Raw genomic sequence first — 15,874 nt, forward strand, 5'->3', positions numbered from 1 at the left:
CACAATAAACTTTTTGCTCAATCACAATTTCATGAATAAAATCCACAAAACAATGAGACATTCAGGCAAGAATTAATACACTCCAAATGCAAACACCAAAAGCATAATTTTATTGCATATTGAAGGTGGCCTTTGTAACATTTTACAATGGGGAATTTATAAGAAATTGTCTCCTCAATTTGTGTTGAGAGTGAGAGATATTCTTCATGCAATAAAATGCTTAAATTAACTAATAAAACTAAACTAAATATAAATAGACTAACAATTAATTTGGTGCTTAGAGGGACTCCATCCATATTTTATTCATTTATTGGATGCATGAGCCCTTTACATGTCAAAAAAGAAGAAGATATGAGAGAGAAAGTAGGAGGAGGCCATTAGTCAAAGTTGAAGTGCATGGAGGTGTCATAAATTGAAGCTGGCCCTTCACTTGATGTGTGTTAGAGTTAACTTGTCATCAGAATGGGTTTTCGATGCATGGAAAACTCTATTTTTGGAATTGGCAATTGACTGTTGGTGCACCTCCAAATTGCAATGCTATGGACCTACATACCTATGGAGCTGCTGCCTTGTATGAAAATGTAGACCTGCAGAGCTATAGACCTGTGCACCTCAGAAGCTCAATTCACCAAAAAATCAAAGTGCCCAATTTTGAAAATGATTTCTGGGTTTTGCTTAGATAGGGTTCTAGATCACTTTTTTTATATATTCTTTGCCCCCTTTGTGATGTTTTATACCCTCTTTATAGCTAATACTTTCATAAACTTGAACTTGTTCTACTTGTTCAATCTAAAATCCCAAGGCACCTACATTGAATCTTGTCATTAATAGCTGCATAAGATGAGGAACCTGTTCCACTTCATGTGTCCAACCTCTATATCTTCGACCTTTTTCTTCTCTCTAACTATCCTATCCTTCCCATGAGAAACCAAGTGATCTATATTATCCAAAATGATCAAATGTTTGAAACTTTTTCATATTTTTTCGCAAGTTTTTCTAGGCATTTTAAAATGGCATTTTCAGAGGTCTTCTACTCAAAATTTCAATTCAAAACCTTTGTTGGTAAACTAAAACTAAATCATCTACTGTTCCTTGTATTGATTTCCTTGAAATAATACATTCAAATGCATGAAATTGACTCACAAAGAACCTAATAAACCAGACTATTCAATGAACAAATGCTGTCATACAAGAGAGAAAATGGTGAGAATTAGAAATTGATGGAATGGGAAGGGGGTATCATAGCAAAAGCAAAGCTTCATGGTCTAGAACCAGCACATCCCAGATATTCCATTTAGAGTTCATCAATTCCAGGACCTATTTTTCTAAGTGTTTTCATTCTAGAGAAACTTTCCAATATTTTCCAACCCTTACAAAAGAGAAGAAGAAAGTATAAATATCAAGAGGGCAATTCCAGGATTGAATCTGCATTTGACATGTGTCCCCTCTGAATTCCTTCCTAAGAAGTTGAAAAAGCCTCTCTCTACCTTCTCTCTATAACTTCATATCTAATTCCATCATTTGGCCTCTACAAGATAGAAATATCTGAGAAATTTCATGATGAAAGAATGTAACTGATTTTGGTGATAAAATGAATTCATGGTAAAAAGTGAAAATCAGTTGAAAAGTGACTTCAAGAATGCAAGAAAACTTCTTAAGGATGATTTTCTCTACATTCAGATCCCAGCAAGCCTTTAAAACTGCCCTTTAACCAATTATGATTATCAATGATCAAATTTTCTCATTTCACTGAGAAGGTCCCAAATTTCACATTTCTAGCTATAACTCAAACCAGTGAGCATCTGTGTAAAAATGAACTCCATAATCAAAAAGTTTGTCTTCTCATGATTTGGACAATATATAATATCACACATTTTTCCTTCCTGAAACCCATTAAAACTTGATTTGAAAAATGCCCTTCTGGTATAACTACCTCATGTCTGCAACCTTTGAATTTTAAAAATTCAAAAATTTAAAATGTTCCAATGTTTAAACTTTAGAAAGAGGCCTTTTTGATTTAAAATGATCTGACGTGTACTTCTGTGTGAGAAAAATAATTAAAATCACTTATTATATTCTTCAAATTTTTATTTTTATTTTCCTCACTGAGCCCATTAGGTGCCACCCAGGCTGCCACATGGTAGCCCCTAATTGGTTGCCTAGTTGCTCCTTCATCACCCAATCATCGCCTAGTCAACACCTACCTCATCATCACCACCTCATTGCCACATGGCACTCTGTTATTGGTTGAAACTCACATCTGCCATGTCAGCGCTACTGAGACCCACTGCCATGTGTCATCACCACCTCTACCCTCACTATGTCGCCATGTTATCATGTGAGAAACTTCTCCTTGGTGAGATAGCGAGGATTGCTGGAAATGCCATGTGGCATGATCTTCTTCCTCTATCTATGATCTCACCACATCATCTTTGGTACCCATTGCCTTCTCTGCCAGTTTTAAAGGTTTTTCGGGTAGAATTTGTGATTTTCTGGCAAGTCGCTATGTTGCTTACTAGAAAATATCACCATTTTCTATTGGCGACATGGCGAATAATGAACGTTTCCATTTTTCTGGCGTCTTTTTCCAATTATTTGGCAACACCTCCCGGTGGTCTCAACTTGTGTGCCCACTCAAAATTTTACTTGTTGATCTACTAGCTAGTTGGGACCCATGTGCATGTAGCTTTGCCTTTTAAAAGGTGTGTCTCTTTAAGACACTTATTTATTGTAATGACTTGTATATAAAGAGTTGAAACTCCCACCTCTGCATGAGTGTGGGATAATTTGTTTTGAACATGAGTGCTTCTACTTTGGCCCATGCCATGGGTTGCCTCAAAGTAATGCACTCATTCTACCTATGTGTGGATTGCACATGATGCTCTTCCCCTATTGGATAATCACCTCCCCTTCTAAAATGTGGAGCCTCCTACTCCTTTCAAGTGAGTTTTCTCTCAGATACCCCTGCCACCATCACATGCTCTGTATGTTGGAGCTTTTCTTTACTTCATTTTGCTGCTCCTCTTTGGACGTCAAACTAAAAGAATTCCCCCTTCCTTGCACTTTTATCCACAAGCTATGGCTCCCATTGTTTTGCTGTGGATTGCCTCTTCTCTAGTTGGCATGAAGGTTGTGGATACATTGGCGTAATGAATGTTGTGGCATTTCTTGCTAAAGGTGTGGCTTTCTCCTTTGAATGTATGGGTGGCCCCCCTCTCTTCATTGCCTGCCCTGTCACTAATGATAATGATATATGCTCATACTCTTCCAGCACCAAGCAAGCCTATCCATGGTGATAGTTTTCTTACACATAAACACATTAGGCTGAGGGAATCTATTTATAACTAGCAGTAGGATTCATCCATATTCGTTTGTGGCTTCAGTTTCTTGTGGATGCTATGTTTTTGCAAATGCTAGTTGGCTTCCTCTAACATCACCTTTGCTCTCTGTAGTGGTCTTCCTTCTTCGTAATGCCATGGCGCTTGGGCTGTAGATATGGATGAATGCCTTCTATAGTTGTTAGATGTAGATTCCTTCCTTCATTGACTGGAGCTTGCATAAATTTTAATTTCAGAACAATTCAAATTGCAATCCATTACTTTTCATTGATACCTTTTGGTGTAACTTGAAAGCATTGCTCAGATCCTTCAAAGGAGATTTTCTTTCTAATCCTTTAATATTTTGATTTATTTAAACAATTCTTCAATCCTTCCCCTGTAGTAATAAATTTAAAATATAGTGCATTATGTCCTTCTCGCTGAACAATCATTCTACCCATGTTCTACTTATCTTATTTTGAGGATACCTACTTCCACTTTGGACAGTACAATACCTCATTCCACACATTCATCAGATCCCAATTAATTATAACATGTGTAAAATGAAAGAAAACTTGGTGATCATAATCAAATTAACCCTTTGAAGTATTTTGTCCTTCACAACAAACTATTAATCTAATGGAATTAGTCGGGCCCCAAATTGGGTCTGGCTAAAATTTTTTTTGTTTCCAAACAACTAACATGCAAATTGATCCATCAACCCTCTTGAACTGTCTAAAATCAAATTTGACCACTGAAACAATCATTAAAACTTAGTTTAAAACATTTTCACACCATTGTAAAAATTGTGTCAGGAGGCCTACTAGCTGGCCTTAAAAACTGATTCAAACATTTGGCGAGGCTTTGAAACTCTAGATATATTATCTCTTTGACATGTTCAACAGGCCTTCCAAATCTCATTGTATGAAGACATCAGGGTCAAATTAAAATCACCTACAGATAAACATGTCAAAAAACTAGAAATTGCATTTGGTTTTGGCCTCAAAAATTGGACAAATGGGCACTTGAGGTCTGGAAACTAAGGCATTGATTCATTGTTACGAGTAGAGTATGGATCTACGATTCAGGCTCATGATGAATAAATGGGTGCAAATGGCGAGCGGTCAAAGCGGACTACTTGGATTTTGTAGATTGAAACAATGGTAGAAAAGCGATTTTTGTAAACAAAATGGACTTGGGAAAGTGTGCAAATGGATTCATCAAGATTTGAAAATTAGCACACTTGGAGTACTTTTAGAGGAAAACATAGTGGTACAATCTATTCGATTTTACCAATTAGAAATTTTAAAATATGACATCACAAATAGGGGTTCCAACAAATCTGCAAATGCTGACACCAATAAAAAGATAGAAATTGCATTTGGAATCACATTTGAAAACTGATCAAACGGATTCGTCATAAGCTAAAGCTTGAGACATAACACGTTATAACATCAAAAACATGTCAAATAGGGCTTCCCAGAATTATGTGTAATATGCATCAACATGAAAATAGTAACTGACCAACTTTGAGGGATTCAAAACCTAGTCAAACGGACTTGAAATGACTCAAAATCTTAAACATAGGTTCTCAGTTATGGACACTAGAGACTCCCAAAGTAGAAAGTCTTGTAACAATTTTGGGTGCAAGATATTCAATGGCAAACATAGCCTCTTGTTGTTGTCTAACACTTAGGTGAAAATGCAAAATTGACATTTTCTCAAATCAAGACTTCACCAAATGACTCAGAACAATAGTTTATCATTACAAAACACATGGATAAGCTGGATGAAGGGTGTTAGAAACATAAAATACCACTTAGGCCTTAGAGGTACAGTTAGGTATAGTCAGGTACAATCACATCAAAAACATTTATAGGGCTCAATTTCTTCAATGATGCTCAAAATTTGGGCTACAATTTTGAGCACCAACAAGTTATAGTGTTCTCACATACTCTTTAAGATAGATGCAAGGTTAGGTTATCATTAGTTTAAAATTAGTATGAGTTCACTATGGAGCTATGCATCCCCATGAGTGCTCTAGTTTTATTCATGAACCTCATAAGTGGTGTATTCTTTATATTATTAGATACCTTATTGACATTTTGATATATTATCATGATTAGAATGAGCATAAGTAGTAACAGAGATATGTATTGAATTCATTGAGAGAGAAGAAATTATACAAAAAATTATTGAAATGTGTAGTTTTCAGACTTGACGTTCATTATTTGGGTCATGTTATATTAGGTGATGGGATCTCAGTAAACCCATAAAAGATTATAACCATTATGGATTGGTCGACAGACACCAGTGTCATTGATGTGAGGAGTTTAGTGGGATTAGTAGGATATTATAAAAACTTTTTGTAATATTTTCTAGATTGACAAACACTATTACATCTAGCCTCTAGAGAATGGGAAATAATTATGAGTGGAAGGTAAACTGTTAGAGAGTTTTTCAGGAGCTCATCAAGAGAGCACTAATGAGAACATTGATTCTTGTAGTACCTGATCCTTCAATGGATTTTGTGGTGTATGTAGAATCATCATTGGATGGTTTAGGGGCAGTCCTTATGCAAGAGCGATGACATATTTCCTACAATTTTAGGATGTTAAAGAATCATGAGCTTAACTATCCTACTTAAGACCTTGACTTTGCAATAATGGTACATTCTTGAGCAAAGGGATGACACTTGCTTCTAAGCCATAGGTTTGAGCTACATTTAGACCAACAAAGTTTCCAATTTATATTCATAGAGTTGATAATTCTAGAAAGAGAATCTTGTTGGAGTTCCTTCGTGAGTGCAATTTTTATTTTCACTACATCAAAGGAAAGGAGAGTGTAGTTGAAAATTTCTTTAATAGGAGGTGCCATGAAATTTTATCTATGATTACTTGTACTAATTTGAGAGATCACATTCCATGCAATTTTCTAAAGGATGTACTAAACACAAATGTTCACCTTCAATGACATAAAACTAATATTATTATTTAGAATTTGAAAATGAAGTAAACTAATGAAATGTGTAGAATGGATGAAGTTTAGGATTATAATTTTTAATAATTTTTTGGAGTAAGAATTGATACATTTTCCTAATTTTTATAGAGAATTTTTTAGTTACTGAAAAACACTAAAAATTAGGGGTCTAGTTCACACTACAAAACTATATAGAAATAAACTTATTCCCCTTTTATCTATGCCTATATTATAGATAAAATATATAGCTATAAAAATAAAAAATAAAAAATGGTTTTAGACCTACATTTTCTCTTTTGTAATGATTCAAAATTTATCTCACCTGAAATTGATAGTTTTCATCTCCCACCACATTTTTCAAAATAAATCTATTCTAACCAAAAGAAAAATTATACATTCTTCAAGATGACTCTCTCCTCTAGAACGTCATATAATTTTTAAATTTTTTTGATATGATTTAATATTTCTTTCTTTCTCAAAATTTACATCTTTTCAAGTGTTAAAATATGTGCTTGTAGACTTTATTAATTACAATATACTATATCTAATTTAAAAACTATAAAATCTATATGAGAATATTCTTGACTTTGAGCTCTAAAAAATTGTGTTTATATAATATTGAAAAAAATCATAAACAATAGTAAGATTTATTGAAATGTCAGTTTTTTGAAATACTCTTATTTATTTAGTAATTGGATACAAACTAGTATAAATCATGCATTTAATAAACATTTTCAATTGAAAAAGTGTGAGACCATATATAAATTAGCTATAATGGATTCAAATAGATCATATGTTTGAGGTAAATTGATTTTTAGATAGAAATACCCAAATTTAGTTGTTCTGATAAGTCAGCTTGAAAGGTGACATAACTTTGTACTTTTACACAATGTAATGAGAGATTAAATTAAGGAAATAACTTGAAAGAAAAATTCCTAATGGACTTAAACCATTGTAACAACATGTCTACGAGTTAAATCATTATAAAGATTGGGAAGGAAACCAATGAAAATAGGAGAAACACTTCCTCAATTCCACTAATGCAATTGTCAATGTAACTCAAAAATTACCCAAAGATGTTTCACTTCTCATCAAATTGAAAGTCCATGGAAAGTGTGCTTATGGAAGACAAGAAGCTATGTAGAAACAATATGTGATCTTTTCCAAACTTGCTACATTGGTAGAATTTGTTAACATGAGGCAAACACCAAAACTAAAAGGTCGCACAATCAAATAAACACAAAAAAACCATTGGCTCTAGTATTATTCATGGAGATGCATTCACAAAATTAACACACTCTAGAAAGAACAACTGTATTCAGAATGAAACCACCAATATCATATATTATAGAATTAAAATAATGGCCTAGAGTACATATTACATCCATCTATTTATAAGAAATCATCTCCTCTTTTTTTTTTGAGAGTTAGAGCTCTTAGAATGCAAATACATGCTAGACACTAATAAAACAAATCTAATTATATACAAATTGATTCTCTAAATGCTGCTAAGTAGGTCTCCACCCTTGTTTATATTAGTGAATGGGTGCATGAGCCTTTACATGACTTAAAATAATAAAAGAATGAGAAGATAGGAATATATAATTCATGAGATGATCTAGGAGTCTCTAGAAGATCTAAACATAGAGACTTGTCCTTCCTTAGGCATTTCTAGGAGTTAAACTACCATCAAAATGGGTTTTTGGTGCATGACAAGCTCTAAATTAGGAATTGGAAATTAACTATCCATGCATCTCTGAATATAGTACACCTACAGACCTTGATGATAGATTCCATGAAATGCAAAATTTTCCATAGTGTCAAAATTGAATTTCTAGCATTTGGGTTATTTTATTCTTTATCCCAAAGTGATGCCTAGGTCCTTATTCTTAGATTTATCTTAGAACTCTATTAATTTGGAAACTTTAGGAAAATCCAAAGCCTCATGCTTATTCTTCATTTTTTGTTGGTAATTGCTAACCTCTATATGCATTTTTGTAAAATTCTCAAGTTTAGTGTCCAGTTCCAATAGTACCTATTCAATCATAAATGTTTTCTTGATATCTTCATTTGATGAACCATCCTCAAAAGTTCCATTTAATTTTTGAACTAATGATTACACTGAACTGAGCTTTGATTTTTACTCATCTTCAAAATTGTCAAGGTTGATAGCATTTTAATATCTCACTGCTTCCAAAAACTATTCTTTAGTCTCACCCCTCAACCTTTTAATATCCTCATGCATTTCATACATAACTTTATTCCTGGTAGATATTTTCATTATCCAATCATCAAGCTTGTCTAGCTCCTCTACAATATATAACTCCATAAGTATCTAATACTTTTGACTTTTTATTGATGTCAAATCCTGAAGGTATTTTGTCGAAGTATGTACCTCATCTATCAACCCAAAATCCTAGTTCACTATGGACACCAAGTTATCCACTCTCAATTGAATATGGTGCAATAGGTTCAAATTACTCGATATTATTTGTACATATTTCTACTCAAAATTGTCACACCATTTCTAACATGCTCCCAAAAATGAATCCACTTGAACACTACCCTTTTCTCTTCTCTCTAGTGTCATAGCAAGATTGATCTCTAGATGATCAATGTCTATTGGGCCCACAGCTCCATGTAAATAGCCTCTTTGAATCTCATTCAGTTTCATTAGAATAAACAACTCGGACTCATCTTTATCCATGTTCTTGAATACCTCTTTCATGCCCATAGTGATCATTACCCTTTTGTTATCTATCATGGGTTTACCTAACATGACCTCCCTAATTTGGTAATCCTTAGGTGTTAGGTCCTTGGTGTTAGCATGTGGAGGAAGGATATCTATATGTGCAAGAAAGTCCTTATTTTGATTCTTCATAATGAAGGATAATTATCATGTATCAGTTATAAATGGCTTATGATTCTTGATAGATTAGATCATCTCTCTAATTTCCTCATCCGTAGCTAGGTCCAACTACATCTTTTTCTGAAAAAAAATTCCCTCTTCATCCATACTAATGTGGTGCTCATTGGAGACATATATTTGACTAACATGCTGGTTTTTGTTGTAGGTTCCATCCCCTTATCTATCCTCTCTAGAGTTTTCTCCTTTTGAGATAGATATAAAGTGAGAGTCTCTTTATCTTATTGGGCTTAGATCTTATTCTCTGTATCATGAGGAGTTTTTTGAGGCTCTTCAATTATTCCCCCCTCTTCAATACTTCATTGTCTTATAGTTGGTAGGGCTCTACTTCCACTATTTTTTTTTCTTTTGATTGTATAGCAAGAGGAAGTGGGGTTGTTGATAATTTTTCTAAGAATGACAAATCTTGACATGGTGGTGGTGGTATACCTAGAGGTGCTTGAGGTAGAGGCAACATTTGATTGCAATGCTCTCTTAAGGATTCATTTCTAAGGTATCTCATATATTTTCACCCACCATTTCAGTGCCAATTGGCATAAAGCCAAAATTAGAGAGGTCAAATACATTTTTTTGTTGCCCCTCCATTGCATCTAATCATTTCTGATGTTAGTCTTTTCATGTCAAAATTTGAATAGGATCCTTTTGAGTAGATGGAGCAATTAAGGTGAAGCTTCTTCTTCTTTTCGTTTCTAGGGCTATAGATGAGAAAGTCCTTTGACTAAAGGGAATATATTAAATTTTTTCATCCTCTTCTAATTCTACTTCAGCTTTAGTAATTTTCTCAAACACATATGGGGGTGTAGTTTTTTTCTTCTTCAATCTTCTCCTTTGTGTTACTACCATAGTGGGCTAAATCCTTGCCCTTTTAGGTTCTGGGGGGAGGCTTCTTCCTCTGCACCTATTAGTGGGACCCTCTATTATTCCTCTTATTTTACCTATTCACCATGCACCTATTCCAATTGTTCCTATTCCTCTTGTGGGGGTTACTTGTGGTTCTTGTTTGGTTTCCTATTTATGCACTTATGCTTCAAGCTCTTGAGATTTAGGCTTGGGTTGTTCTTTACAAGGAACCCTCTTCCTTTTATTATTTCTCTTATTTTCCCTAAAGTAATCAACCTGCCCCTCATGTTGGTATATTATTTATAGACTCATTGGGGATTTAGTAGGGAAGGTTTGGTAATGTAACTTTTTCACCTTTACCCTTCACTGGGTGTGCTATGGCTTGAAGAGTAACAGTTTGAAGAACAAGATCAAGTTCGAAAGGTTTCTTGACCTAGTCCTTCATTAACTAGATTATATGTTTAGCTCTATGGTTAATATTATCATTTTCATCCCTTCCTATATCCTCATTCATAATAGGCCTCTTGTAAATCTTGTGCCTATTGTATAGAAGATTTAAGATGCCTTTTGTGTCTTTTTTGACAAACTTATGTGGGATCTTCATCTTCAAAAACTTATCCACCAATTATAGAATAATCCTATAATGATCCCTTATGTGGATTTCATAGTCATCTACTACATTCATCCACTGGTCTTCTGAATACTAGACCATCCCAATATTGTTGAAGTATGGGTGAGGGGAATTGTACTCTTCTAAGGAATATTGATCCCATTATGAATTGAAGTTTTTGATGTCTTTTTTCTATTTGACCTTGAAAGCACCAAAGGTGATTAGCCATACCCATGTATTTTTTGGTTGTTTCCTCACTCTATCATATAAAGATGTGATTTTTCTAGCAATCTCCAATAGAATGAGCCTAACCGACAGATACCTCTAGAGTTCTTTTAGGCTTACTTGTGTACCTATGACTTGGAGGTATGCTAATGTTTTAAACTAAATGTAATAGGAACCAATCTCTTTGATTCGAGTTGGTACTTCTATTGACATTCTTTTGGCATAATCACCCTCTATGAATCAAATGATTGCAAATATAAAACCATCATTCACTATCATGTACTCCACACTCTACTCTAAGATCTTATTCTTCACTAGTTGTGGGTACACCACATAGGCCCAAGCATTATCATCTTTCATGCTCCCTTTTTAATGAAGTCTTGGGTAGTCCATGGTCTTTTCCACTAGTAAGTACACCATGTATGATGTCATATATAATCTTGTATCAGCTTTCATGGCTATGAGCTTCTCATGCAAATTATCGCTGAGGATAGTGGCCTAGTCTATTGCAATTTTTTTGATATTGATAGTATCAATAAAATAGACCATCCATGTGTGAAGATGTACAACCATAAGTAGTTCCATTTCTCTACTAAAAAGTAAAATTTCATAGCCAATATCATCCTTCATGTATCCTCGTGTCATATCCACTTTATCAGCTCTAGGGCCTACTAGTGTTCAGTCTAATAGGAAGGATGATTGAATCATCTCTTAAGATTCCTTTCCATTTTATTGAAACCATCTTTCTTCCTAGTCAAAGGTTATGTTCACATATTGATCAGCTCTTAGGAGATGGATTAAATTCTCAATATTTCTAGGCTGGTGGTCCAAGACTATCTTCCTTGTGATGCTCTTGAGAAATTTCTTCTAAGGTACATAATGTTTTGTCAAGGTCATAATAAACTCTGATCCTTGTACTAAAGTCATATGCGATGCTACATTGGGTAATCCTAATCACACAAGCACTAAGGCCATTATAGATCATTCTTTGAGCTTGTTGCAAATGATGAGGAATGCATTCCAATCAATGTGTCCAAGCTCAGTGTCTCTAATTTCAGCATGTCCTTCTTGGAAATATGATTTTCCAGGTGCACCTTGGTATTTAAAAACTATAGGTTTGGAAAAAATATTTTCAACCATTGAAGATGAAGATGATGATGTTTTATCTGTACAAAAGAGGAGATATTAGTCCAAAAAGATAAAATTTAGACCTAAAAAAAACCCTAACCATAAAAAAACCTAGCAAATATGCCCCATAATAGTTAGAAGCTAGTCTAATCCCCCCATAAGCCCTTATTTACATAAAATATCATCTAGTGCACCATTATAGGTGAGCTAGGTGCACTAAATGGTCTCTAAATGACTATTTCAACACAGGTACACACCTACACACATGTGCACCTTGGCGAGGTGTGCAACTATGTACATGTGCAATGCAAGTGCAAGGGGGAATTGAACTTAGGCTTTATGACTTTATGAGTGCACTAAGGGTTTTGATCTAGGCACCTTGGTGGGGTGCACATGTACACCTTTCATTTGGTTTTTACTTATCTTGGTTTTTTGTTTGAGACAAAAAGGTGTTCTTTTTAAGGTTAGTTTTTATTTTTTAGGTGAGAGGTGGTACACACATATGCACCTTGAGGATGTGCTTATGTGTGCATCTTGTGACAAGGTCTAACATTTGTGTTGATTCTTGTGTGAAGGTTGTAGAGGGAGCACACTTGATAGGGTGTGGAGGTGCAATGGCTTGGAACTGTGGAAGAAGAATAGAGTAAGGGCAAGGGGACCTTGGGCCTCAAGTGCACACTCTTCAAATGTGTGCACATGTGCAAGAGTGCATGTGCACATCTTAGAAGGGAGATAAGTGTAAACTTGCACACCTAGAAAGGGTGTGCATGTGTGCTAGTGTACTAGTGAACATTTATACACTTCTATACTTTAAATCTTCAATTTTTCCTAGTTCTAACATGCTGACTTCCCAAGTCAAAGATTGAGGCTTGACCCAGGCTCCTAGGGGATTCCTAAAATGATCTAGGCCCTGGACTAGTGGTCTACAAGACAAAAATTTAGTAGGGTGTTTCCATTTCTAGGAGAAATGGGGCATGCATTGTAAGACCACAACAAATAGTCCCAATAAAAAGAAGAAATGACAAAGGCATTTCTTCATTAGTAAGCATTATTTTTATATGTGTCAAATGAAAACTGAATCCTTAATACTTCAAGCAACTTTAAAGGTCCTTGATAGTCAAAACTTTAGAATCTTGAATCTTCAAGATCAATTTATGAAAAGTGTATTCATTTCCTTTGATGTTTCAATGGACATTTAATCATGATCTTTTAATGTCTTGGAAAAAATTCTCCACTCCATTGGTCAATTCATTAGGATTTACTGTAGATCATGTACATATCAATCGTTGTCTAACTAGATGAGAGAATCTATTTTGAGGGCTCTTAACAGATTATCATTTATTTTGACATTTTTAGGTCCTAAGTAATCTTTTGGAATCTGCTTAATGGATCTTTCATGTTTGCATTTGATTCTTCCATGAAGTGATTTGAATAGATACTAGCTAACCATTTTGGAAGGCATATCCCTATTGTCAAATTACCTTTCTTAGACCTTTTGGAATCTTTCATTCTTAACACCACTTTTTCTTTTCTTTTTTCCTTTTGTACCCTAACCATGCTTAGAATTTTTGGTGAAGGAATTGGTGTCATTTCTTAGAATATTTATTTAGTTTGATATCTCTTGCATTCCCCTTCTATGAACCTTTAGAAACACTCATGCAAAATAGTGACCCTAAAAATTATTTGAAATGACCTTTCATCTAAACTGACAAGTTTTGTACTATCCTATGCTTCCATCAACCTTGATTTTGAAAACACCAAGATAGTCAATCTTTAAATTTGTAAAGTGTTAAGAACTATCAATCTACAATTCTAATTTCAAGATTGAAAGTCCTTTATAACTACAAGTAATGTTCATCCTTTAGTTGGTATGAGAAACAAAATCATTTGAATGCTTTGATAAAGAAATAGCTCTTCCCAAAAGTTAATAGTAAAAAGAGTGGCCTATGAAATACATAAGGAATGAGTGTTGATTGCACCTAACTCTTGAACTGACATGACACTAAAATTAAACACACAACTAAAATAAAATAGATGACTGAAAGAAAACACACAACTAAAAGCAAACACACAACATAAAGAAAACACATAATTGGAAGTAAACACACTTGCAGAAAGGAATTTTTATATATCTATATATATATATATATTTTAATTTATTAATGTTTTGAAATATTTTCCACTTTTAGGCCTCGAAGTAATGTTTTAGGAACTAGCCACTGATAGGCAATGGGATCAATTCCCCTTGTAAGAAAATCATCCTAAAAGTATTTTCTCCCAAAATCTTCACAATTTGATAAGGACCAATCTACAAGAATTGAAATTTAGTGTGACTTCCTATCTTTTCTTTCACCTTACCCCATAGGAGAACAAGGTGGGATATTTTGAAAGATTTTATTGTGGCCCACTTGTCAAACCACCATTTAATGAAAGCCTAATGTTTTTCCATATGTTCCAAAGTGGTTATTCTTTTCTCATCCAATTCCAAGAGATTCATTAATTTGATCTAAACTCTATCTGTATCCTAACATACCCCTTCATAAATTTGAATACTAGAATGTTGAGATTAAGTTTGAATGCTAGTTCTTCTCTATAGACAAGTAGATAGGGAGATGTACCCAAAGTATTTTTTTATCCTAACTCTGTCTATCCATAATACATACTTCAAATGAGTGTGCCAATATTTTGGATTTTCCTATAGCAATTTCCTTATGCCACACCATTCCCTTAGGGATAGTAATTAGAGGAAAACTTGTAAGGAAGATTGACGCAAAAGATGAACCATTACTGCATATAAGGAAGAATGACTTACCAAACATTGTGACAATGTTCTCTTCCAAGAAATTTCTAACCAGTTTTGTTGTGCAATTTTGAAAAGTTTTATCTTCTATCCAGCTTGTGTAGTAGTCCATAGTCATGAAGATGAACATATATATGTTTTATGATGGTGGGTTTACTAGACCAATAAAGTCCAACCCCCACTTAGAAAAAGGTTGTTCCTTGAATACTAGTTATAGTGGCATAGTTGGATGCCTCTCTCTATTGGCATTGGTCTAACAAATATGGAAAGAACATACATGTTCAAATGTATCCTTAAAAATGGTAGGCCAAAAATATCTTGATCTCAAAATACATGAGTTTTAGCTTCTTTTGATTTGTGTCCCATGCCATACCTATCATGAAATTATTCCAAAACATCCTTTACTTCCTCACATCACAAGAATTTCAAATAAATTCCCTTGTAGTTTCTTTTGTAAAGTTTCCTATCTTGCGGCATATAGGATTCACATTTTTGTTAGAATATATAGTCCATAGATATAATTGAGAGGGGGGAGGGTGAATCACTTATCAAACTTATATCACTAATAATAACTATAAACAATCTTAACCATATGAGTAATATAAAATGAAATCACAATAAGAAACTCATACATAATAACATTAGATATGTTCACTAGGGAAACCCTTGATCAGAGGGAAAACCCTAGTGGGCATGATAACCACAAGATGATGTACTAATATAAATATTATTTGTTAGAGCATACACCCTATTAAGAGTCTATTATAAAATTTAGTACATATGAGTCCCTATTAGGAGACTTCAAATCCTTGTTAGAAGATTCCAACCTTGTTAAGAGTTGTGGAAGATAGCTAGAACCACTAACTAAACAACTTCAAGGGAAAGATTAATGAACCCACTATCCAAATGATCAATATATTGTTCCTTAAAAAATAAAAGAACTAAATTGTAGTTCCTCTATCTTTGTCTTGTCCACTGGTCTTTTTCTCCTTTAGATCTTGTAGCTAGATCACAAATTATGCATCAAATAATCTCTTGAATTACTTACA

The sequence above is a fragment of the Cupressus sempervirens genome, chromosome 9, assembly GCF_028749045.1.
Source record: "Cupressus sempervirens isolate cs-2001-9-10 chromosome 9, ASM2874904v1, whole genome shotgun sequence".
In the NCBI taxonomy this organism is placed as follows: Eukaryota; Viridiplantae; Streptophyta; class Pinopsida; order Cupressales; family Cupressaceae; genus Cupressus; species Cupressus sempervirens.